Raw genomic sequence first — 27,278 nt, forward strand, 5'->3', positions numbered from 1 at the left:
GGCTCCTCGCCGAGCAGGGAGCCCGATGCGGGACTCGACCCAGGGTCTCCAGGATCATGACCTGAGCCGAAGGCAGTCGCTTAACCAACTGAGCCACCCAGGCGCCCCAAGACCTGGCTTATGTTTTTAAAGGGCCATTCAGGCTGCATTGGTGAAACTATACCAAGGTTCCTTTTATGGATGGTATCATTTTCTCTTACATTTAAAGGATCTGTCTGCAGTTCTCAAGACTGGGCATAGGGAATGTTTCTTCTTCTTGATGTAGACGGATACTTCGGGAATTGCTAGAGGGTAGAAGAAAGAGTTCATCCATTTATTAGTTCCTTCAGTAAATAACAGCATGTTATACACCTAGTTCTGTGTGGTGAGTGGAGTATCATCACCAAAGGATGTGGTCTCTACCTGTAATGGAGAGACAGACACACTGGCCAAAATTTATAATTCCGTAAGACACTTGTTCTAAGGAAGATGTCTATGTTCAAGGTTCAAGGTGTTGTAGGTAGAAGCTGTACCTGAGGGAGTCAGGGAAGGCTTCACCAGAGAAATATATAGCCTTGAACTGGAGCTTGAAGGATATGGGTGAGTTCACAACATACACAAGCGTTGGCAGGGACTTACCAAGCAAGGAACAGCACTGAAAAGGCCTGAGGCATCACAGAGCCTTGGTCTATGCCTGATGGTCATGAAGCCTCCAGTTCTTAGGCATGCTTTTGTTGAAAAAGTCAGTAGTTTGATCTTGGGACTGTAGATAATATAACAGCATAAAAGTTAAATTGAGAGTCTTGTTGGAATTAATGTGATCTTACTCTAAATACAGCCTTTTTACTTAGGAAACTGGCCTGCTTTGAGTAGTGTTGGCCTCTTACCAACACCTTACAGGAATTTTCTGGCATTCCCTCACTGTGTACCTAAAGAACATAGGGTAAGTTCTGTGACTCCACCTCTAAAGCTCAGAAAGCTGAGCCTTGAAAAAATTCTTTTCTTAAAGCTTCTCTTCTGGTTGTCAGGTGATGTAGGAGCTGCTTGTTCATTTTGTTAACTTAAACTTTCTAGAAGTCATGTGGCTCTGAGTTGTGTCCAGATCAACTTTCTATTTAACATTTGGCTTGGGATTTCACTGGAACAGGATACAGGCTGTGGCTACGTCTTCTGAGCCTGTGAATTTTTGTTCTACCTCAAATTGGAAGCTGGGATAACATAACCTAACTGAGAGCTTCCTACAACTACGTGCTGGGAATGGGTTTCACATGTGCTACCACAGAGTCATGGCCATAAAGTTCTTACTGCGGTAAAACATTTAATATTTCCTACAACCATTCAGAAAGTTGTAACGGTTCAAATTTTATGTGAACCTCACTTGCATGGCTCCCTTTGTAAACTTCTTGAATGTAGTGATTTCAAAAGAATGTATTTGGAACATCTATAAAAATCTATTGTTTAATATCTTCCCTAGCATTTTTATCATAAAAGTATAATAATCATAGTAATGTGACATATATCATCTTATAATAATGTAATAATTGTCCTTACCATAATCATGTAATATAAAGAAAGAAAACTGATTTTTCCCCACCAATCCCCATATAGGTGTTGCCAGTCACCTCCACGTTAATTCAACGGGCTGTATATAAATGCTATCGTTTGTGTGTGAGCCCAGAAATATTGGAAGAACCAACAGAATCTGTTGGGGGTTAGATATCAAAATCGTGTAGAACCCTTTAAGGGCATACATGTTCTCTCCCCAGCTCAGATCCACTGAATCAGAAGCTCGCTGGGGTTTAGGGTGAGGGGCGGGCAGACATAGGTTTCCCAGACTGCAGTAAAAATACTGTAATAACTATTTTTATCTCTCTTAGAGCTCCCCTATTTTGACATCTCAGCACATTGCTGTCTGTGTATTTTCTGGGCAACTGGGGCTTATAGTGACTTGATCAGGCTTTATAGGAGCCCTTCCACGATTCCTGGTCTGGCCACCCACACCCTTCCCTTTCTTGAAAGAACCGTGGCCTCTGTCTCCATCCCCCGTCCCCCACCCCTACCTCCCTGCAATCAGCAGCACACTCTCAGTACTCCTGTGTTCACCCATAGGGCTCTTGCCTCCTACGCCACACTGAGCTCCCTGATGGCAGCTGCTGTCTTCATCCTTGTGTCCGGGGCCAGGTCATATAGTGGGTCCTCAGCGAATACACTGAATGAATGAATAACTGAGTTCAGGGCAACAGAGTTACTAAGTATTCCCTGGCCCTCTAGCAGGTACAGGGGAAGGAATGAGCCCTTGCTCAGAATTTTCTCTGGTCTTTTCCTTGAAAGGTTTGGCCACTTCAGGAGTAGGCCAATGGCCCTTCATGTCCTCAGGTGCTGACAGGGACACACAAAAGCAGTGTTTTGTGGCAGAAGTGAACCAGGGTGAGGTGTCACTCTAGGCAGTGGGGAAATGTGCCTCTAATAGGGTAAGAGTAGCAGGACTGTAGGCCTTTAGAGCTGGGCCATGGAATAGTAACTCAGGCCCTCCACTTGAGATTTTCTGGGACCTTATTAATCAGTGAGTTGACTACTGAACTAGTCATTTAACTAGTCAACTAATTAGTTATCGGTTAATCAATTCACGCTTGTGTGGTTTACCATTTGCAAACAGCCTGTTCACGTAGGTTATCTCCTTTGAGCCTCGTGCCGACTCTGGGAAGTAGGGCAGGTGCCTCTGTGTTAGAGACATGGAGACTGAGGGCAGATTGACAGAGCCTGTCAGGAGTGAGCCCAGGTCCTTGGACTGCCAGTTCAGCCCCCCTTTCCCTGTCCCCGATGTCCACAGTTCCCTTGGGGCCTGTCGGTCTTGGCAGGTGTACATTCAACACAGCAATGAGACCCAGGACCCTTTGGAGCAAACTGGAGACAAATATTCTTCAGAGGCGAAGTTTGGATCGGAAACCTGGTAGGATTTACAAATCCGATTTCCTTGTTCTCTCTGAAAAGTGTCTTTAATCTGAAAGCTTGTCATGCCTGTCAAAAGAAGCTAGCGACAGGTGAACGGTAAAGCATTCTGAGAATGAGAATAAAGGGGTTTTTATTAGGGAGGGAAGGCATAGCAACTTAATAATTACTGTTGAAGTAGTCACAGCAATGCTGAAGCTTCTCCATAATTTAATCTAACTTAATACTAACTGCCTCCTCCCTAGTGGCAATACATAAATTAATTAATAGTAGGTTGGATTTGAAGCTATGCTTTTGTATTTAGGCCATTATTAACTTGTTCTCTGTGCCTTTCTGAGTTGGCGGGGTCTGTTCATCGAGTTGTAGAAATGAGAGTAGCTTCTGGCTCTATTTCCATCAGGATGTCTTACCAGCATCAGGATTTTGAAAATATATGCTGTTCTATCTATATTTTACTCTCTCCTTTTAATAAACATGTAAGCCCTACAGGGAGGCTACATCTACTTGCTTTGTAACACGAACTAGGTATGGTTCTGGAATATGGATCTCCCCTCTTTTAGTTTTTCTCCTGAGATGTGGTCAGTAGAGGATAGTTGTTGAGACTGTGGGCTCTGAGGGGCGCCTGGGTGGCTCAGTTTTTAAGCGTCTGCCTTCGGCTCAGGTCATGATCCCAGGGTCCTGGGATCGAGGCCCACATCGGGCTCCCTGCTCCGCAGGAAGCCTGCTTCTCCCTCTCCCACTCCCCCTGCTTGTGTTCCCTCTCTCGCTGTGTCTCTCTCTGTCAAATAAATAAATAAAATCTTTAAAAAAAAAAAAAAAAAAAGACTGTGGGCTCTGAGTGAGATCACCTAGAATTGAGTTTTGGCTCTACCACTTACCTTCTTTGTGGCTTTAGGCAAGGTGTATAACCTGCCTGTGCCTCAGTCTCCCTATCAGGAGAATGGGTAATAATTGTATCTACCCTATAAGGTTGTCATGACAATTAAATGAATTGATGAGTACCCATAAATGTTAGCACTAGTAACAGTATCCCTATGGGTACTCAGTTGCTCTTCATTTCCAAGCGTAGTATTCTCTTGCTTGTCACCAAGTCACTCCCATTTGCCAGATGGTCTAAAGGATCCAGGTTGGCCATCCTGAGTTCCTGGCTCCATTGCAGACACCACTCATGTGATAAGTACTGAGGAACAGCACCAGTGGAGAGGGGAGGGCACCATTCAGAAAGCACTGCCGTCTACATCCTGGGGATGCACGAAGACAAGTTATGCATAATTCACCTGGGAGCTGACCATTCAGGGGTAGAAAAGGACTTGAAAGGAAGTATTCCTGATGCCTGTGATAAATGCTATGGAGGAGCTCAGAGTAGTGGGGAAAGGTATTTCTGGTTTGCTGCAGATCAGTTTCCCCAAGTAAACTTCGCCCTCTTGTTTTGGAATGCCACAGGTTTGTGGGGGGCGCCTGGCAGCAGGGCAGAGGAGATACCAACGAGGTGGAGAAGTTTAGAAAATGCTGCCTCTTCGCACTGATTGGCCTTGTGCCTCCAGCCCACCCCTTCTCCCCTACTTTTCATATGGCTGGAAGAGTGGTTTTCTATCAGGTCACTTCCCTGTATAAGCCCTGGACTGAGCCTGAGAGGCCACATACAGCACAGGGTCCGCTGTGGGCTTTGGGGTGGAGTGTCCTGAGTTTCAGTTGCATCCCCACTGCTTTGCTGAGTCGCTTAGTGCCAGTCACTGCCCTCCTCTGTGCTTCGGCTGCCTCACTGGTAAGATGGGGTCAGGATGCCTAGCGGGGCGCCTGGCTGGCTCAGCTGGATGAGCGTGGGACTCTTGAGCCCGGGGTTGTGAGTTTGAGCCCCATGTTGGGTGTAGAGATTACTTAAAAATAAAATCTTAAAAAGAAAACAGAAAAAGAGGCCCAGCGTGTAGGGTGGTTGGACGGTCGAACGTTTGCACAGGGCCTGGCGCAGGGTCAGCACGCAGTATTAGCCGTTGTTTTCCGGTTCTGGCCTCCCCTCCCGCACACTGCTGATGAGGAGGGCCCGTCCGGCCCCCTGGCCCTCCAGCTTGCCTACTTCATTCTGGCGGCTCCCTCATGGCTTATCTCGTGGTCTGGTGCCTCTGGGAGGCCCTCCTGGCAGGCCCTCTGTCCTCCTCCACCTGGCATACCCCTTCGCCGGAACAGTTGGTACTTCTGTCAGTATTGGGTCTGATCACGTGATGTTTTAACTGCTACCCTGCTGGTCTTTCCCCCCGACTAGACTGCAAATCCACGAAGACAAGGACTCTGACCTCGGAAATTCTGGCAGGGTTTGATGTGGCTGGTGTGTGGCAGGTGCTCAGTGAACACTGGTGGATTTCGGTCATAGCACAACTCGACTGCCTGCCTAAGGCGCCCAGCCTCCCCCATCTCAGCTGAGGTGGTGTTCTGTCTCCGTTCTAAACACACTACTGTTTCTGGCCTATCCTTGCTGGAGAACACAGGCCGTATCCTTGTGTGTATCCAGTTTTTGTGTTTTTTTTTTTCTTTCTCAAGGAAGGCTGACTTCCCATTTAAGAGATCACAGGAGGGGCGCCTGGGTGGCTCATTTCGTTGGGTGTCTGCCTTTGGCTCGGGTCGTGGTCCCAGGGTCCTGGGATTGAGCCCTGCATCGGGCTCCCTGCTCGGCGGGGAGTCTGCTTCTCCCTCTCCTTCTGACCTCCTCCCAGCTTGTGCTCTCTCTCTCTCTGTCAAATAAATAAATAAAATTCTTAAACTTTAAAAAAAAAAAAAAAAAGAGATCACAAGAGCCAGAAAAAGTGTAGTGTGGCGGATAACGGCTTGGGTTTAGAGTTAGGAAATCTGGGTTTGAATCCCATTTCAACCATGTATTCTTAGTGGTATGACCTCAAACGAGTCACTTAAACTTGCTGTGCCCCAGTTTCTTCACCTGTAAAATAAGAGTATACCTCTTCCAACAGAGTTGGAAGGCTCCAAATGCAGACGGTCCAGCATGGTACCTGCCCGTCGTGAACGTTCCATAATTAGTCCCTGCTAGGATGGTCCTCGTGGTTGTTACGGTTTTGGCTTCCATAACAGCATTCTAGATTGGCAGTGCTACCCATACATTTTGGAAAAATGAATGTTTTTCCTGAGGTGAAACGGGGAGAATGGAAAAAAGGTATTTGTACAGTTGCCAATCTCAGCAGCTTGCAGAAACTTCATTACACAGTGTTGCTTAAAACAAGAGAGCCAGGACAATAGCGCAAGACGGTAATGCAGGAAGAGGACTAGAGATGGATCTGTTGATAACCTCCTTCTCCCTAGATACAGACATACAAACAGAATTTGATGTTGGTGCCACCTACTTAACCAGAATACCACCAACTTATTTAGAAGTGTTTTGTTCTCGGTGTTGCTGTAAATGTCACTTCACCTCAGCCTGAAAAGAGTTTTTAAGAGGCATTTTACAGTTCATGCTCCTCACTATTGATCAGACTTAAAAAGCAGTTGCTTCTTTTGAAGCTCTCTTTTGCCCTTCAAAACATCTCCTCCGTGTTCTCTCTCAAAACGCCATCCCCAGATGTCCGCGTGTGGGGGGCATTGATCAGATAAGATTTTGGCAGAAAGTCCTGAGTAAAGTTATTTTGCTATAAATCCAAACCATTTCTTATTAAAATAGCCAAAGAACATTCAGTTATGAGCACGTGGCAGTGTGCTGTTTGCTCTTATAAGCAATTAACTGACATAAGAACAATTGTAAAACTCATAACATGTAGCAACCCCTCCATCTTAAACAGTGTATTTTGTACCACATGGTGAAAGCTGTCTCACATCCGCTTTTTAGTTAATGTTTGTAGTAGCAACACAGTTGTTTGATACATAGCCTGTTGAGGAGAAAGGGGTCTTTTGTTTTGGGGAGCACAAACACTGGGACTAGAATTTTCCATGCTTCATCTTCACTCAAACCTGTGTCTCTGGGTGCATGCAGTGTAACATGTGCATGTGTGTGTTTCAAATAGTCTGTATCTCTGCAGAGTAATTGATGATGTTATTATATAAGGAAAATATTAATCTCCCTCCCTCCTCCCCCACCACTGACCTAGTTATCACTTGGGAAAACTGCTGCTTGCAGACAGGATAGCTCAGAGCTGGCTTGCTTCATTTTGAGTAATAGTGGGGGTATCATCCATGCATTTGTTTGATGTTTGTTGAGTGCCTGTAATATAGAAAGCACAATGCTAAGTTGAATTCTGGGTCCTGAAAGCAAGTTGCTGCTAGGTAAAAAAAAAGGGAAAAGAGAACATTTCTATTTTCTTTCTTGGGTCCTCCTGGCGGATTTTAAAAAGTAAACACAATTTGTACATTGTCATCTTCTCTCTTATCTGTATCCTTTTATCTAGGCAGCAGGTGTTCTTATGATTCTTTAATTTTTTTTTTTTTAAGATTTTATTTACTTGACAGAGAGAGAGACAGCCAGAGAGGGAACACAAGCAGGGGAAGCGGCAGAGGGAGAAGCAGGCTTCCCCCTGAGCAGGGAGCCTGATGCGGGGCTGGATCCCAGGACCCCAGGATCATGACCTGAGCTGAAGGCAGACGCTCAACGACTGAGCCACCCAGGCGCCCCATGATTCTTTAATTTTTATCTCCCCGTTGTGGTACCCTTTCCCTGCCATACCCCTATAGCATTTCATTTTCTAAACTGTATTTTACCTTTCTTCCCCTTTTAACCGCTTCCCATTCAAAACTCATTTCTTCAAGGCAGCCAGTTATAGCTTGTGCTAGGAAAGCAGATCTGATTCATGGTGTGAATAACTGATACGGTCTGGTCTGCTTATAAAATTATTTGCATTTTTAAGAGTATGAAGCCAAATGAATTTCCTATTTTAATAAATAAATGGCAAACTAAAGATGAATGAACCGTATGAGAGGTATGGAGGATGACCTTTTTTGGACAGGGGAGACCCAGCCTTTCTTGCTTGGGAATTTGCCTCTGTGGTTAAAGCAGTGTCTGCTTTTTATGGCTTCTTCCTTCCCTCCACTCACAGATTCTCTCAAGAGTTCCACAGGTATCTTTAAAGATTCTTGTGCAGCATTAGCAGGAAGTTCCATATTTGGATGTAGTGTGAAGAATCAGAGATGGGTTGGGGTTGAGGGTGGGAGAGAGTAGTGGCTCTCTGGGCTTATTAATTGCTGGTAAATTAAATGTAAATTGAGAGCTAACTGTATTCGGGTATTTTATTTGGAAAATTACACCTGCAGTTGGAGGATTAAAAAAATTGATTATGGTTGACCTTTCTTCCACATCTATGTTTCATTTCCACGCTATGTTTATGCATGTGGAGGCAGGGTAATTCTGAATAATGGTAATGATGAAGGGCCATCATTACACAAAAGATCATTCTGTACTCCTAATTAAAATTATGGCTGGAAATTGCTTCCTTATGTGTAGTTCAAATTGCATTTGCAATAATTTCACTTTATAACTTCTAGTTAATCCTCTCCTTACCACCCTGAAGAATCTTTCCTCGTCCTTGATGTTGACTCTTTTGAAAGCTTTATGGCAGTCTTGGTTTCCCCTAAGCAGTGAGTATCCTCATCTTCGTTCCCACAAGTCTTCCAGCTTGTAAGCAAAATAGTCTTTGCTCTCTTTTCTCCCATTGCACTGTTAATGAGTTCTGGTTCTGAAACACAACTTGATTTCATGTTGCGGTCAGTATTATAAATTAGCTGAGCCTTGCTGATCCTCTTTCTCCCTAATGAATTCATTGCTGATGATCTTTCAGCCCAAGACTGCCACATACTGTTTACCCTAATTAGTATTCTCTAATGGTAATCAAGTGACCAATAACTTACATGCTTTCAAAATGAGCACTTATTCCATTCCATTCCATCAGTTATAGCAGGAAAATTACATATAATGATATTCTCCTTGGGATTTCAACTAAGAAATGTTTTAGCCAAGAAACAACTGATCATGGGACCAGTATGATTAAAGAGTTTTTCGTTTTAATCAATATTTTACATGGTCAGTCTCTGACTAGTATGTTCCAGGTGAGATTTTGAATACACTTAATTTGAAGGTTTGTGTGTTGGTCTTTTTTTTTTTTTTTTTAATCCCACCGGATTTCAAGAATTGCACCTAACAGTAGTAAATGGAGAGAACTGTGCTGTTGCTTTTCCTGCAGAGGAGGAGACACTTTTGAGAAAGAATGCCTGTGGCAAAGCGACAGCGCAGTTTTCCAAGCCAGAGGTTCGAAGAATCAGGCAGTATTTGACTCTCTAAAAGCACCGCAACAGAACTGGATGCAAATTGTAGGATGCGGCTCTGGGAGAAGCTCTGCAGATTTGTGGTTGGTGCTGAGGAATGCTGATTTTGGTCATTTGTTGAATGAATAAAAGAATGTTGTGTCCAGAGCTTTGTCCAGTTGTGCAAAGAGCAAGTTGGTGGGGCCAAATGTCTGTCCCTTTTGCTTATGTTGCTTATAGGAAAAGAGATGATAATTATGATTTTGAGGATATTTTAAAAATTTTTACTCTTCTAGTGCAGATTGTGGTATTATGTGTGGAGGAAAGGTTGTGGTAAAATAAAAAAGGTTTTGGAAGGGGATTAGCAGTCTTTTGCTATTTCCCTGACCTTGGGGAAAGTTCATCGCGGACCTTCAGGTAGTCATTTAGGTTAGTTTTTGTTGAAGTGATGGAGCACAGTTTTGAAGGCCTTCTGTCCTCGCGAATATACAAGTCATCAACATGCAGCTCACGCATGGTGTACTTAGGGTTCCCAGGCTTATGGATACTAATGAGCAATGTTTAATGTCAAGAATAATTGCCTGAGAAACGACTGTGATAGGTCAGGTCTTTGTTTCTAAAAGCTCCCCAGGTACTGGTGATGATGAACCTGAGGTGGGGCCATGCCCATCACTCTCAGAGAACAGTTGCTCCTGGAGAATATATCACTTGGACTTTCCATGATCGTAGTAAGGGACCCTCGGGTCTGATTCCCTTTTAAAGCATTTCTCAGGCCAAGTATTAAAAGGTTAAATTAGGGGCGCCTGGGTGGCTCGGTCGTTGAGCCTCTGCCTTCGTTCGGCTCAGGTCATGATCCCAGGGTCCTGGGATCGAGCCCCGCATCGGGCTCCCTGCTCCGCAGAAAGCCTGCTTCTCCCTCTCCCACTCCCCTTGCTTGTGTTCCCTCTCTCGCTGTGTCTCTCTCTGTCAAATAAATAAAATCTTTAAAAAAAAAAAAAAAGGTTAAATTATTCCCTGTTCTTTGGCCTAACACACATAGATTTTGCATTCTGTCTAATCTCTTGTTGTGTTCAAGAGATTGAAGGGAATGGTAGTAGGCTAAGAAATGGTGAGTGAGCACTATTTCAGAGAACTAGATCCCAGCTAGACTCTGGGTAACGTTGGCATAGTACTTTAGAACCTCACTTGTATTATCCCACTTGGCCCTCAGAAAACCCTTGGGAAACCAACAACACAGATATTTATGTATTAGCATCCTCATTTTCCAGATGAGGAATGGAAGCACCGAAAAATCGAGTGGCTTACTTAAGTTCCCATGTCTACTAAGTGTTGAATCCACTGCAAGCTTTCTGCCACCAAGTATTGTAGGAGAGTGTGAATGTGAGCTAGTCATACAGACTCCCATTCTTCCTGCCCCGTTTATAAAACATGCAAGAATTTACCTTTCAAGTTATGATGAGTATATTCTGTGAAATGCACTCATGTTTTGGCCACTTCCTGGTTGAATAGAATTAAAGTTTATAGACTCTCAGGGCATGTTAAAATATATAGATATATATTTTTGGATCTCAATTTTGTTCCAGTAAAGTCTTTTGGCTCCTTTTGAATTTAATGAGAAAAACGTTGGTCTAATAAGTTTCATTAAAGTGAATACTTGTGTTAATATATTGTATATATATGTCTAGAGGCCTTTAAGTAATGTGTACACATTCATTAAAATGAACTAAGGAGCTAATAAAAATTGCTAATAAACTCTATTAATGCTAAATCACTTAAATAAAAACAATAATGAGATTTCTAGCATACTTGTACAAATGACACAAATATTTGTATTTATGTGTTCATTGTGCATATTTATGTACTGGCCACATAGATAGAATTTTAATTCCTTGATTATTTTTTAAAAACCTCTTAGCCAATAGAGAGTTAATATTTAGACATTCTGTCATTTTAAAAGAATCAAGGAGTGGTAGAAAGATGTCGACAATGTTGTTAGATGTAAAAAACATAATACAATAACTACATATACTCTAATCCTACTATTTTTTTTAAAAAAGTGTGTGTGTGTGTGCATGTGTGAAAGCAAGTTATCTGGAAGAATATTAATATACCAAGTTATCTCAGAGGTGGGGTTATGGGTATTTTTGCTTTCTCCCTTTTACTTTTTTATTATCTTTTTTTACAATGAACATGAATAACTTTTGTAGTCAGAGAAAAGTTACTTATTAAAAAGTTACCTTAATGATAGATACATACAAACTTTTTCTCAACTACAGTTTTCCAACATTAGCACACATAGAAAAAAAGCAACTTGTAGTTCTTTTGCTCTAGAACTGCTTTATTTTCCTAAAAAAAAAACCCTCTCTCAACCCCTTATTAGTACCCCTTGAAAATGGGAGAAGTTATCATGTTAGTAATTTTTTAAATATTTATTTTATTTTTTTAAAGATTTATTTTAGAGAGCGAGAGAGAGCGGGGGTTCGGGGGAGGAGCAGAGGGAGAGAAAGAGACAGAACCTCAGGCAGACTCCCTGCTGAGCACGGAGCCTGATGCGGGGCTCGATCTCAGAAGTCTGAGATCATGACCTGAGCTGAAACCAAGAGTAGGACACTCAACCGAGTGAGCCACTCAGGTGCCCCCCATGTCAGTAATTTAAGTACAAATCCCTGCATCAAAATCACCTGGGCATGCTTATTCAAAAGGCAGAACACTGGACCCCAACTCGAATAAATCAAAATGTTTGGTAATGCGGCCCAGAAGTCTGCATTTTTATCAGGCATCACAAGTGATTCTGATGCACAGTTAACTTTGAGATTCACCCTTCTGATTGTAGGTTTCCTCATGTATATTTATCTTACAATGATTAAAGCATCTTCTAGATTATTTTTTCATCTTCAGTGTGTTTGATAAACGTTTGCTGTGTAACATCTATTTTATGGTCAGGAACACTAAAAAGTTAGAATATTCTCTCTCAAATATAAGAATGAGAGGGAGTCATCCATTCAGCAAGGGCTTTTGGAGTGTTTGCAGTGAGTCCTCCTCTGAGACCCTCCATCCCCCTGAGGGAGCTCCTGTTGTTCGGAACGGAGCCTTCACAGTGCAGGAATGGGTCCAGGAAGGGAGACAAGCAGTAGATCGGAGAACTCAGTGATCCTCAGAGCTTCTCTCAGAAGGCTCCACCAAACCCGGGTTTCCTAGATAATAACCAACTTTCTTTTTTTCCTTTCTCTCTTTGCCAGAAAAATCGGTTATCTTAAGAAATCAGTAAATCAGCATCTTATGTTCTGAGTGGTGCATTCTTTGGAAGAAGTTACTGTGTCAGGAATTCACACAATTAGTGTGTTTATTTTGAACGCATGCCACGTGCTGAAGGTACAGTGCAGCTCTATCCTTGGTTTCCTGTCGACTGAAATAATTTGCAGCAAGATGGTGCTAAGCATGAACTCAGAGGAGACACACCATCTTGCTGAATGGGCCTCGGAAACGGGCTCTCAAATTTAGCATGCATAGAACCACCTGAGGGCTTGTTGAACGGATTTCTGGGCCCACTGCCAGATTGCTAATTCAGTAAGTATGGGGCTGGACCTGTGAATATGCATTTCTAATAAGGGCCCAGGCACTGCTGATGCTGCTTCAAGAACCACGGGCCTAAAAGAAACATCTCAGTGACCAGGACTACGGTCACATGTACAACCTGTTTGCTCTGCAACTCAAAATTTATTTGAGTGTATTGGCCTCCTTCAGCTGTGATTAGAAGCTGCCAAGAGAGGGCTGTCCTTCTAATGGAGTGGTGGGCCCCATTTTTCTTTCTTTTTGACATTTAGCTCCGCTTTGATGAAACAGTTTGGCACTTTTTTTTTCCTTTCTAGACTCCAGGCTAAATGAAGTCCTGGCGCTGTTTCTTGTTAAGGCTTCACATGAATTAAGGCAAGACTGGTAAAATGTTTGTATCATACAGACCGGTGTGGCATCTTCTCTGACACCATTCCCAAAGCAGGTCTGTTCTCGGCCAATCAGATGGATTAAGCCCTGTCCCACTTCCAAAGGTTCCTCTGGGGTGTTTGTAGGCTGAAACCAAGCCCTTAGCCCGCCCCACTCCCAGGTGGACTGCACCCAAGCTTTCACAAGTTTCTCTTAAGGTCATTTGCGTTTAATGCTAACTCTTAAAGCCTTCAAAGACTTAAGGCATGATGTATAAGGCCAAAGGGTGATGTGTTGGAAGAAGAATCTGTCCGTCCCTTGGCCCAGCACTCGTAAGATTAGTCTGGGGATCCTAGGCTTGGTAATGGAGCTGTCTGTATAATCTTTGTCAATTCTCCTTATGAGCAAGCTTCAGAATTTCTTGGAATATATGTCCTGAGCTTCCGGCCACTGTCTGGCATATCTTGGAGTCTTGACTGGGTGTCAGGAACAAACTGTCTAGTCCCTAATCTTTGAAGGCTTGCAAGCAGAGGGCTTTGGCCAGAAAAACCTACCCCCATTCCTCTAGGGGACATCAGTTCAAGATTGTACTTTCCAGTTGGTTCAGAAATTTCTCAGGGGTCAGGAGAGCAGTGAGACCTGACCTGGAGAGGAAAAGACCTTTAGGGTTCAGTGGGACAGACTCCTCCTTTTTCCTTACTTACACTCCATCTTTTAGTCCTGAAGTACACTCCTAGAGATAGTAGTGTCCCTGAAATACTATAAGGCAGGGGCTAGGACCTTAGCTCAAAGCTGCACTTGTCACGTCACATCACTCACACACGTAACATCACACACACACACACACACACACACACGCACACACACGTCCTGTTCCCTGGCCTTCATGTTGTTCCAAGCTCATTTCTGCCCCAGGGTGCAGGCTTGTTTTCCCCTTCCTGGGCCTGGGTTTTTCTTTTCCTTCTAAATCTGTGCAGAAGTCTCCCTGCGAGAGGCTTTCTATGCCATGGTCCCCTGAACCCTCCCCTTCTTCCTCCCCTCCTTAGGCTACTTTTTTTCTTCCCTATTTTTTTATCACTACCTGAGACTTTATTGTTTATGTGTTTCTTGATTTGTCTCGCCCCAGCACTAAGATGAGTGAAGATAGGGATTTTTTTTTTCTTATTCACTGCGGTCTCTCCAGCACGTAGATCATTGCCTGACAAATTGTAATTATGCAATAAATATTTGTTGCATGAATAAGTGAAAGCGTGGCAAGCACATTGCTTTAGCTTGGAGTGGTGTGTTAAATTAAGGTGGCTCTGGAGCCTGATGGTGATCGTGACAGGGCTACACACTTTCTGCCCCTAGAGGCACCCCTTCTTGGTGCCTATTGCCAGTGGAATGTGGTTGTTCCCAAGTGGCTCTTGAAGAGCAGGACGAGGCTGAAGTAAAGTTGAGGAGTTCCTCATTTGGCAGTTTTGAAGGGAATTTGACTGTTCGGGCTCTGATGGAGTTCATCTAAAGGTCTGGTTTTATGTACAAACCAAACCTGAGACCAGCCTTGGTCTTGGGTTGGCAAGCCCTTGCATCATCCGATGGAACTGTAAGTTGAAAGCATCATCCACCCATCATCTAGCATTGTGAGAAGTCATTGCAGTGGTGTTCAGCAAGGCCCAGCAGTATTCTTTTGTTTGTCCTCTCTGATGCCAGTGGTGGCCTGGGGGCCTGGCCAGGTGAGATAGCAGGTAAGGAAGATGGCGTCCCAAGCTGCTTGCAGCCCTTCCAAAGGGTGGATCCTCAGCGCTGGTGCTTTGAACAGCAGAATGATGTTAATCAGGGGATTTTTTTGGTATCAGCATTGTCAACATTTACAGTCACTCTACACATTGGATTTGCATCTGAAAAGACCAACTATAATCAACATTTAAGGGATAACACTCATATTTGCATATGATTGAGCAGACATGTTAAGTAATTTTAGCCTGGCTGTTGCTAGGAAACCAATTAATAGTGCTCTACATTTCATTAAAAACTGGGTTCTATCTTTGCTTTCATTTAACTTCACTGTTCAGCTGCTTGTGCTGCATTTTTTTTTCTCAGTAAATTGTGACAGATAAATTATCGTTTTACTAAATTTATTTCTGTGATTACAGTTGTTAGTCATATCTGTCAATACAACTTCAAAGCTTTTTTTTTTTTTTAATGCTGGTTGGGGGGAACTGAATTTTAACTGTAATCATTTTTCCTTTATAAAAGGATGGGGACTTAAATCATATTTTCGTGCAGGCCTCACAAATTGTGGGTTAACAACAACAACAAAAATTAAAGCAATCGTCCCTGTTTCCTAATTGCACCTTTGCAGTGTGGTGACTAATAATTAGAATATTAGTCACTATTCAGAAAGTGACAGACAGCTGATGAAGCATTCAGCTGCATTTTGTTTCTTTTTGTTCTTCCATGGTTTGTGGGCTAGACCAGGTTCTGTCCTTTATGCAGTGAAATTAAAATTTTCATGACTGTATTTTACATAATAGACTCCTGCTCTTATGAGGAGAAATACATTTTTAGGTACTGTAAATGCCTCTTTGAACCAATCAACTGGGCAGGTGTATTTAAATTGTAATGATGTTTTGCAGTTTAGCATTTTGTAGTATTGATCTGGTCAAAATGCTCATTAAAAAAGCAAAATTAGTTCCTATTCACATCTGTTTCACAGTATTTCAATCGCTTTATTTGGGTGATGCATACAAATGCATCTGGGTCTTCAGCTTAGCTAAAATGGTGATCTTGCCCATTTTCTAAGGGCTAAATAAAGCAAATTGGGATCCCATTTCCTATTTTATACTCTACTTTGGTCTTTTGGATCTGAGGGTCTAGGGCAAAAGAGGATATGGAATTTGGAGGCAGATAGCCCTGGAGGCTCAGCCTCCTCTGTGACTGCCTCAGTGTCCTCATTGGTCAAATAAAGAAGGAAGTACAGCAGCAGCGGGGAGCTGACGACCCATCGACACATCGGATTGCAAAGGGTGGGTGGGGTGGGAAGTGGATACTTGTGGGTACTTGGCAAAAACATTCCTTCCCGTTCTCTCAAGAACTGCTGGGGCACTGTATTGATTAGCTAGGGCTGCTATAACAAAATACCAGACTGGTTGGCTTAAAGAATAGAAATGCATTTTCTCACAGTCCCGGAGGTTAGATGTACCAGATCAAGGTGTGGGGAGGGTGGGTTTCCTTGAGGCCTCTCTCCTGGGCGTGCAGGTGGCTGCCTGCTCTTCCTTCTATGTGTGTCTGTGTCCTAATCTCCTCTTCTGGGATCAGGTCGCGGTTGGATTACAGCCCACTCTAAGGGCCTCATTTAACATAACCACCTCTTTAAAGGCCCTGTCCCCAAATGTAGTCACATTCTGAGGTTCTGGGAGTTAGGACTTCAACATATGAATTTGTGGGGGGATGGGGCACAATTCAGCCCATAACAGCCACTAACCAAGAAGCTGCACGTGGCACATTGCTGTCTCTAGTCCTTCAGTTTGGGTCCTACTCAGTGGTGAAAACAGCTGAGACATCAACTGAAAAGGAGTCAGGAAGTGAGGTTCTTTGGTTATGACTTTTCTGGTTAGGTCAGAGTTGACCATAAACACTCAGAAGTACTCAATGCCCCCGCCCTTTTATTTTTGATTCTTATTTCAACCTTTTTGGATATACTCTTTTTTTTTTTTTTTTTTTTTAATGTAAGCTCTACACTCAGCATGGGGCTTGAACTCACAACCCTGAGTTCAAGAGTCACATGCTGTACCAACTAAGCCAACCAGCCTCCCCCTTTTTAGATATATTCTAAGGCCAGTTTTCATGACCTTAGTATACATGAGGATCTTCAACCTTAGGATCTTAAGATCTTATTTTAACCCTCCGTTGTTGCTAAATGTGGATATACAAGGTGTCGATAATAGGGCTAAATGTCCATTTAAAAAGGACATTTTAGGGCACCTGGGTGGCTCAGTTGGTTAAGCGACTGCCTTCAGCTCAGGTCATGATCCTGGAGTCCCAGGATCGAGTCCCGCATCGGGCTCTCTGCTTGGCAGGGAGTCTGCTTCTCCCTCTGACCCTCCCCCATCTCATGCTCTCTCTCTCTCTCTCTCATTCTCTCTCTCAAATAAATAAATAAATAAAATCTTAAAAAAAAAAAGGACATTGTAGAAAAGTATTTGGTTCTGGATGGCTGGCAGGGGCCAGGTTTTGGGGCCAGTATACAAACAAGCAATTGGAATTCAGTGACCCAAGCACTGTAGAGAAGATCTCTCATTCATTCAGCTAATACTCTGCCTACTATGTGCCCCTGGGCTAGTCCCTGTGTTTACAGTGATAAATGAAAAGAGTCCTGACCCCTGTTCTTATGGAGCTTATAGTCTAGTGAGGATATAGACTTTAATCAAATAGTATCACCGTTCAACAGTACAGCTCTGACAAACATAGGGAAGGAAAGTCCTGTGAGACTATGAGGGTGAATAATGGTGGGGCTCAGGGATGGCTTTCCTGGTTCAACTGAGATCTGAAGGCTGGGGAAGCTTACTTTGATAAAGGGAGGGGAGCAGTAGAAGCTGTGGGGCTGGGGTCAGTAATGAGTTGGAATATGGGCAGGAACATTTCAGCACCACAGACGGCATATGCAAAGGCCCTGAGGCAGAAAGGGACTTAACATGGAAGGCAGAAAGTGAGAAAAGGGCAGTATAGCTAGAGGAGAGAGTTATGGAAGGTTGTGGTAGGAGATGTAGCTGGGAAGTCTTCTAAGAAGACTGGAGAAGTTGGGAAAGGCTTCCTAGGAAAGGGACTTCTGTATCTTTGCACATAAAAAAACCCGAGTTCTTCTGGTAGAGAAGGAGAGGTATGTTTAGACACAGAATATCAGTAATATCAGTTTGTTTAGTATGGCAGAGTGTCACTTATATGAAGGAACCCCATCATTCCAGTTGATGGAAGTTTGTACTTCAGTGGGTTGAGGTTAACTAGGAGTTTACTGGATTTGCAATTTTGAGATGTATCTGCCTACATCTATGCAGGGACTCATTAAATAGCGAATGAAGGAATGAACAAATGAACGAACGAATGCTGTGTTACTGAGCGGGTGGTGTTGGTGGGTGGTGCACCAGGGTTGACATAACCTTAGAGGCAGTGATTCACCGGTGTTTCATCTGCTCAGGTCTGTGGCTGGCTAATAGAAGGCTGGCTGCACTGACATGTCAGGCCCCCATCTGTCTCCTCCTCCTCTGCGAGACCTGGGAGGATCCCTTAAAGACCGATCACTGGCCTAGCATCACCCTAGTTTCCTGAATCAGTCCCAGCTTGAGGCAGGAGGGACCAGAAAGAGTTCCATCCCATGGTCTGGGTCAGCAGTTATTGTTAGGCTGACCTGGGTCATGGTGGCCCAATTTGGGTCAACGAAGTTCAGATAATCACAGAAGCTGAGCTGCAGAGCGTGTTCCAGACATGGTGGGCAGTCCAAAGTGATTGGAAGATGTCCTGTCTGCAGGGGAGGAGTGGGAGGAAAAGCCGAACCCGGAGAGAGGGGAGGGGGTGCAGGAGAGACAACTCTGGCAGCCCTCTCTCTGACAGAGTGATGTCATGTGGTCTGGGTTCAGGCATGAATCTGTGTTTCCTTCCCCCAAAGAAGCTAAAATCAGGTAGAAGAAGATTTTGGAGCTTAAGAATATTTTTCTTTTTCTGCTTTTAACAGTTCGTTTACTTAGATAGAAACAAACAAGGCTACTTGCTAGCTGCTGTTAGGTGGGAAGTTTCTATATTTCAAAGGTTCTCATAAATGTAAGGAATATTCTTTGATCTTGAAAACCAGGATTTTCTTCCCACCAAACTATCCTTCCAGGTCCGGAGATCATTTGAGAGAGAACTGTTGGTGGCTTCCAAGGTTATGGAATTCGGCTGTACCAGAAGACCATGACATCGAGGGGTTATTATAAGTTGAGGGCACAGATTTACTTGTGAATTATGGAACAGCTGCCTAAAACAACACGTGAAGGGCAGTGACCTCCAGTCTAATTTGATGACTGTGGGCTTCATAATCTGTGGCCAATTAAGTACTATCCGTCCTTCTGGGCCCCCCCGAAGAAACAGACAGGAGCCATTTTTATCTACATTGACCACATGTATATGACTGCTTCTGTTAAATTTGACTTTTTTCAGCTCAAGCAAAGGGCAAACTGGCCTTTCATTTGTAGGAGATTCAGGAAGCATTACTGAAAACCATTGCCATTTCAGTAGGTAGGAGGAATGGGAGGAAAGGATCACACGTGCCTCTTTGAATTCCGTATGAATAGTGTGGAGGGAATGACATGGCGGCAGTAGGGGATAGGAATGGGGCTCACGCTAAAAATCCTGGCGTTCCTACATCATGCTACATCTCATTGCTTTGTAGATGACATCTGGACTCCACTAGACCGTTCCAAATTGTACTTCTCAAGGACTATGCTGATTTTGCACTTGTAGATAACTTTTAACTAAGGCTCCATTAACCTCTACTTGTGTGCTCCTGCTGTTACCAGCTCTCTCCCTCAGAGAGCTCTCTGGTTCCCAGCAGGGCAGCTCCCTGGCCAGGGCAGAAGGTCAAGCATTGATATGGCAAGCTAAAGGAAGCCCTGGATTTCATGGGGGCAGAGAGGGAGAGCAGTCTAGAGTCTGGAAAACCTAGGAGCTTAGGGTCTCCTTGTTTAGTGTCACTGAGATCTCCAGCTACGGGCAGGCAGTAGACAGTTGGAAAGAGGGCAAACATATAGAACTAGGCAGATCCACCAGGGTGAAGTGAGTTAGGCCTCCGCTGGGCAGTAGCTCTCAGCAAATTGTCAGACAGCTTGGGAGCATGTGCGTGGATACCAGGAGGAAAGAACTGCATGCAAGAAGCCGTTCAGCCATCTTCCTCCGTCCCTAGGGACAAAGAAAAGGATGCCTGCCACTCTGCAATTAATATTGATTCACTTTTTTTTTAAGCACTTGATACTATGACTTAACCTCCCTAAGCCTCAACTTTCTCAGGAAGCAAAATTGGTTTGATGAACTGGTGTCAGACATTTCCTTTGGCAGTAGTGTTCTGTGATTATGGAATCCTACCAGGAAGTGCAAAGGAGAAAACAAGTATCTGGTCCTTCAGAGACCTCTGTTCTAATTAGGGAGCTTCATGAAACCCATGAAAAGAAAACACACCCACACACACCCCCAGAAGCACTGTTCAAGATAAAGAAAGACTGATGGTCCCTGCTGTGGGCGTTGTTGCCCAAGAAAGTCTTTAGCTAAGTTGGAGGGTTTGGATTGAGTGTTTCGGGGTGGGCAGGGGTTAGAGGGCAGGGAAAGGAGAAAGCTTTCAGAGCAGAAAGGTGAGAGGGGGTGAGTAGGACATAGGGAAAAAGCATCTGTCTTGCTCACTACTGAATCCCGTAGGTAGTAGGGTTTTTTAAGGTATCACTGAAAATGTAATTATATCAAAATATAACTTCTGGTATAGATTTATTTATAGATAATGTTTATAATTATCTAGGAGACTAGTAAGGTGAAGGGCTGGAAAAAATAGGTTAAGATAAGATTAAATAGGAGTTTTGTCTGTTCAGTGATATGTCCCAAATGCCTAGAATCATGCCTGGCCAAAAGGGGGACTCAATAAATATTTGTCAAGTGAATGAAATGATCAGTGACATGGTTTCAGGCTGTCGCTGAAATAATGGGAAACACTGGAGGTTTTGGTACCACTTGGGAAAGGTACATGGCAATTGTTTGTAGAATCGTTTGTAAATGGGGGAGTGAGGAAAGAAGGAAATCCGTGAAGAGTGTATAAAGTAGGCACAGGGTCCTGGTCATGAGGACAGTCTGAAGTTGGAAACAAACGGGAAGGGCAGTATGGGGAATAACCCAGAGAAGGACTCGGTAGGTGGCTGTCGAAGGGTGTGGACGGAGTCAGAAGATGCCTAAGGTGTAAGGGGGTATGAAGGAGTCCAAATAAATTGGAAAATAATAATATTATTGATACAGATGGGAAAAGATAGAGTTTTGTTGGAGGGGAGGGGCAGTAGGCATTCATGGTTAGTTTTAGGTACTTAGGTATGATCCGGGGTGAATTGCCTTCATTAGGCATTTGCAAATTAAAAAAAGGTTGAAATTCAAGAGCATCATCTCAGGGCCAGAAATCAGGTTTGTGAGTCTTTCTCCTGAGTCTGCAGGCTGACATAGGAGGCAGCAGCTTGAGGGGAAGGGGGATGTCGGGAGGCAGGGAGGCTACCCAGAAGTAGCATGAGTACAGCCTCTGTGTTCACCGGGCTTTTGGCTTCCACTTCAGCTCTGTTTCTTTTAGAAGCATCACAGAGGTCGGGGCGCCGGGGTGGCACAGGAAGTTAAGCGCCCCACTCTTGGTTTTGGCTCAGGTCGTGGTCTCAAGGTTGTGGGATCAAGCACCGCATCAGGCTCTGTGCTCAGCGCAGTCTGCTTGAGATTCTCTTTCCCTCTCTCCCTAAACCCCCCCCCACACACACACCTGCTCACTCTCTTTCTCTCTCAAATAAATAAATCTTAAAAAAAAAAAAAAGAAAAAGAAAAGAAACATCACAGAGGTCTCAGAAGCTATGCTTCATTCCTGTCTGGGGGAGCTTTTACTCCATAGGATCTTCCTGACCCACATCCCCAGTATAGGATCATTTTGTTGCTGTCATTATTTTTTCTGGTACTATTATCCCCTATGTAAGATTTTATAATTCATGTCTACTACATGAGCATCCCCTATGTAGGAACTGATCCCCTTGCAATTTTTGAAGGATATGCTGCTTATAACTCTGTATGTGTGTGTGTGTGTGTGTGTGTATAAATCTCTTAGAAACTGAACTATGATAACTAATTTTACAACCTCAAGTGGCAGGGAAAGATGTGCAGTATGCATTGATTGGATAAAACACGAAGGATGCTGATATACATGATAGGAATTAATATTGGAGTAGAAGAGCATTTACCGTAAAATACTATATCTTTCTCATTTTTACCTTAAAAATTCCAGTTTACTGGAAACTTTTGAATAGAAATAATTGGGAATGTTAAGTCCTTGTTAAAGAATATTATTTCTCATGGTTGTTTCAGCAGCACATATACTGAAATTGGAACATTACAAAGAGGATTACATGGCCCTGTACAAGGATGATATGCAACTTTGTGAAGCGTTCCATATTTCTGTTTTTTTAAAGATTTTATTTATTCATTTGACAGAGAGAGCACAAGCAGGGGAAGCAACAAGCAGAGGGAAAGGGAGCTCCATCCCAGGACCCCGGGATCATGACTTGAGCCAAAGGCAGACGTTTAACTGACTGAGCCACCCAAGCGCCCCTATTTCTATTTACCTTTATGAAAATGCAAAAAAAAAAAAAAAAAATCACTTTTCTCTTTTCCAGCTGAAGCGGACCAGATAGTTTCTGAACTGCTTTTCTGGGCTTTTTTTCTCCTTTCTTTTTTTTCATAAATCTTTTGAATGTCACATTTGTGAGCATATAAAATGAACTTGGATAAACCAGAATTCTGTCATTGATGAGCGTTTTGCCAAACTTTTTCTTTTTAAAGGTTTTTTTAAGTTGCCCTACACGCAACGTGGGGGGCAAACTTAAAATGCTGAGATCAAGAGTCACATGCACTACCAACTGAGCCAGCCAGGCACCCCAAAAAATCTGATGTTGTATTATATTTACTTACTTACTAATAAGCTTCACACCCAACATGGGGCTTGAACTCACAACCCTGATATCAAGAGGTACAGAGTTTTGCCAAACTTTAATTTTGGTATATTGCTTGCCTTTTAAACATTCATTGTGAAATATAATTTAGCAACTTCCAAACTGTAAATTTCTCAGTGACAGTTTGCATCTGTATATCCCTTCAAGTCAAGCGTCTGTTGAAAAGATACTGATGATGTGGGAGGAAGGACAGTGCTGGGTGAATGCAGTTTCATGAAACTTGGCAGTTTCCATAAATAAACTGAATAGCATAAATTGTATTTACCTCTGTGGTGTCTAGACTAAAGAATTAGAACCATAAGTTTATTAAAACTCCAGGTTGCTGTCTATACAAATAGAAAAGTATTTAAAAATTATGTTTCCAGTGGGATAATGATGAAATATTTAGTATATGGTATTGGGCCAAGTGGGTAGGTATCTGGCGGAAGATGAGGTTGGTTCTATATCTCATACCATTCAAATAAACTCTACCTTGATTTAGTTCATTTTATATGATGTTTACTGTGATATTCAAAAGAATGATGACAAAGGAGGAAGAAATCAGGAAGGCAGTTCATAAAATGTCTGGTCTACCTCAGTTGGAAAAAGTGAAAAGTGATATTTCTAGCAAGTATTTCAAAAGATGGGTATATATTCATATCTGCTTAAAATCAAAGGATTAGAGGGGTGCCTTGATGGTTCAGTCGGTTAACTGTCCGACTTTTGATTTCGGTTCAGGTCGTCATCTCAGGATCACGAGATCAAGGCCTGTGTTGGGCTCTGCACTCAGCCGGGAGTCTGCTTGAGATTCTCCCTCCCCACCGAGCTGGTGGACATGCTCTCTCACTCTCTCTGTCAAATAAATAAATCTTAAAAAATAAATAAATAAAATCATAAAAGGACTAGAAAAAACATGGGTAACTTCCTTTATAACTTTGAGGAAGGCCTTTTTAGTATGACTTAAAATTCAAAAACTGTAAAAGAAAAAAATTGATTAATTTGGATAAAAACTTTACCTGGTAAAAAACACAGTAAGTAAATTCAAAAGACAAATGACAGTCAGGGAAAAAAATATTTATAGTGGGCAAGGGGTTAATCTCTCTATAAAGAGCTCCTACAAATGAATAAGAAAATGACTGGTAGATCAATAGAAAAATGGGCAAAGGGACATGTTCACAGAACATGAAATACAGATTATCTTTATACCAAAGAAAAGATTTTCAGTCTCCAACATAATAAGAGAAATGCAGATTTAAACTGTGTTAGAGTAGTACTTTTCACTTCATCAGATTGGCAAGAATTCTTTTTTTTTTTTTTTAAAGATTTTATTTATTTATCTGAGACAGAGAGAATGAGAGAGACAGAGAGCACATGAGACGGGGGGGGGGGGGTCAGAGGGAGAAGCAGGCTCCCTGCCGAGCAGGGAGCCCGATGTGGGACTCGATCCAGGGACTCCAGGATCACGACCTGAGCCGAAGGCAGTCGCTTAACCAACTGAGCCACCCAGGCGCCCGGCAAGAATTCTTAAGTGTGATAATTATATATTGTTGACCAGATCTGGAAAAATTGTCATTGTACCTCTTGCGAGATTACAAAATAGCACAGCCCTTTTGAAGGCCAGTTTGGCAGTATCTATCAGGATTACAAATGCAATTACCCTTTGACCCAGCAATTTGGCTCTGGTAATTTTTCCCTGCAGGTACATCTGAATACATACAAAGTGACGTAGATAGGTTTCCATTAGACCATTGTTTGTAATAGAAGAGATTGGAAACAATTCAAATATCCATTAGTAGAAGGCTGGTGAAATAAACTGTGATCCATTCATACAATTGAATATTGTGTAGCATTTAAAGAAAACATGGAAACTCTTTATGCAGTAATATGGAAAGATCTTCAAGATATGTGGTTAAATGAAAAAAGCAAAGTACAGAACAGAGTATGTAGTATGCCACCTTTGGTGTAGAAAAGAAACAAAATCGGGGTCTACATTCATATCTGCTTGTATTTGTATGAAGAAACATTGAAAGGATAAACAAAAGAAACTCAGTAGAAATGGTTGTCTTTGGGGCACCTGGGTGGCTCAGCCGGTTGAGCGGCTGCCTTCGGCTCAGGTCATGATCCCAGGGTCCTGGGATCGAGCCCCGCATTGGGCTCCCTGCTCAGCAGAGAGCCTGCTTCTCCCTTTCCCTCTGCCTGCCGCTCTGCCTACTTGTGCTCTCTCTCTGTCAAATAAATAAATTTAAAAAAATCTTTAAAAAAAAAAAAGAAATGGTTGTCTTTAATGGGTGGGTGGGGGACGGAGTAGAGAGAAAAAGGGTAGGGGCAGTACTGTTAGGTACCCTGTTGTATTTTTATTTGTGAACCATATGAATTATTGCCTATTCAAAATAAAAAGTGGGGTGCATGGGTGGCCTAGTTGGTTGAGCGGCCAACTCTTAGTTCATAATCTTGGGGTCCTGGGGGCCTTGCGATTGAGCCCCAACTGTAGCTCTGTGCTCAGTGGGCGTGAGCTTGAGGATTCTCTCTCTCCCTCTCCTGCTGCCCCACCCCCCTCTCAAATAAAAAATCTTTAAAAACAAAACAAAACATGGGGTGCCTAGGTGGCTCAGTCGGTTAAGCGTCTGCCTTCGGCACAGGTCATGTTCCTGGTGTCCTGAGACGGGCTCCCTGCTTAGCAGAGACTCTGCTTCTCTCCCCCCACCAACCCCCTGCCCCGCTCACAAGTGAACGCTCTCTCTATTAAATAAATAAAATCTTTAAAACAGAACAACAAGTTACGTATTTGTAAAATGGCATTTCAGTGGCAGTTTAGCACATGTTCAGGGACTGGAAATACCTGTTCAGAGCTTTATCATCCCTTGTTTGGGCTCTTGGCTACAGTCTCCCAAGTGGGTCTTGCATTTGGTTTATCTAGAGCTGTCTGTCCAGTATGGTAACCATGGGCCACATCTGGCTTCAGAGCACTTGAAATGTGGCTTACCCAATTTTGAATGTGCTGTTAAGTATGCCAGATCTAGAAGAGGTAGGACTAGAAAAAAAGAATGTGAACTATCTTGTTAATAATTTTAAAAAATATTGACTATATGTTGAATGATAGTAGTTTGGATTTGGGGGTTAAAATATATTATTAAATTAACTTTACTTGTTTTTTCTTACTTTAGATGTGGCTACTAAAAAATTTAAAATTATATATCTGGCTTGGCTCTGTGGCTCACGTTTTCTTTCTTTTTTTTTTTTGCACGGCACTGATGCAGATTCCTGTCTACCCTTGGCATGTCTGCTAGAACTACTTTCTTAAAAAAAGAAAAACAAAAAACCAACTGAACATGCTTTAAAACCTTCATTGACTCTGAGATGCCTATAGAGACCCTTTGTAATAGTCTCTGAGATGCTTCTTTTACCAGCTCCCCACATACAAACACTGCTTCTCTTCACTGCTTAGACTGCAGGCTCCTTCATAAATGTGAGTCTTTGAATGCACTGTCCCTTCTGCTTGCAATGTTTCTGAACCTCCATTTCATTGCCTTGAGAACTCCCTACTCATTTTGTAAAGCTAGTTCCTGTGGCCCCTTCTTTGATGAAATCTCCCTAGTTCCTCTGTCCTGTGTCCTTCTAGCACTTGGTGTCCCTTTGTGTTCTCCCACTTTTCATCTAATACTGCCATTAATTTTTTCAAGGTATTGTCTCCCTCACCAGACTGTGAGCTCCTCAGGGTCAGAACTCATCATCTTTGAATTCCCAGAACCTGAAACTGACAGGAAATAAACTTCAAAAAATCACTAGGAAAATGAGGCTGGTTGTGTTTTGTTGAGAGCACACCATACCCCGTTTGCCTGGCTGGTGCTTCTATTTGTCTGGTCTGTAGATTAACAAAGGCAGGTTCAAACCCCGTGGGTCTTCTTTTAGTTAAGAATAGGCCTCTTTGGAATGTTCTAGTTTTAATTAAACAGGCAGAAGATTACAAACTGCGGAGACATCAGCAGCACCAAACCCACAGTGAGTCCCAGTTTTCAGGGCTGTGTTCAGACTGGAAAGCTGAGAGGTGTTTGTGTTCAGTCAGAGAGCAGAAATCTCTGGCCTGGCCGTGTGCCCGTGTTCCCAGAAGGTAAAGGTGGCAGGTGGCCAGGAGGTGAAGGTGCCCGTGGAGCCTGGCCAGCCACAAGAAGGCTGCGAGCCGGGGTAATGACGTTTTCTCCACGGTCTTGTGGGCGGGCTCTTTACTTCGGTGACCATCTCTATGCGAAGTCGTTGCCGCCTGTTAAGATTTCCATCGTCCTGGGGCGCCTGGGTGGCTCAGTTGGTTAAGCGACTGCCTTCGGCTCAGGTCATGATCCTGGAGTCCCAGGATCGAGTCCCGCATCGGGCTCCCTGCTCGGCGGGGAGTCTGCTTCTCCCTCTGACCCTCCTCCCTCTCATGCTCTCTGTCTCTCATTCTCTCTCTCTCAAATAAATAAATAAAATCTTAAAAAAAAAAAA

At 43.2% G+C, this 27,278-nt stretch overlaps 1 protein-coding gene and 1 non-coding gene across 3 annotated transcripts in view; both read left to right on the top strand.

Moving 5' to 3' along the window:
• Nucleotides 1-27,278, top strand: part of JAZF1 (JAZF zinc finger 1) — a 315,518-nt gene that overhangs the window by 30,566 nt on the left and 257,674 nt on the right. The gene's annotated exons all lie outside the window — the stretch shown is intronic.
• LOC115940856 (U6 spliceosomal RNA) lies at nt 22,167-22,268 on the top strand. The gene has a single exon (XR_004075586.2). It is a non-coding gene; the product is annotated as a U6 spliceosomal RNA (small nuclear RNA).

The sequence above is a fragment of the Leptonychotes weddellii genome, chromosome 12, assembly GCF_054177405.1.
Source record: "Leptonychotes weddellii isolate Sample4059 chromosome 12, ASM5417740v2, whole genome shotgun sequence".
NCBI classification, from domain to species: Eukaryota; Metazoa; Chordata; class Mammalia; order Carnivora; family Phocidae; genus Leptonychotes; species Leptonychotes weddellii.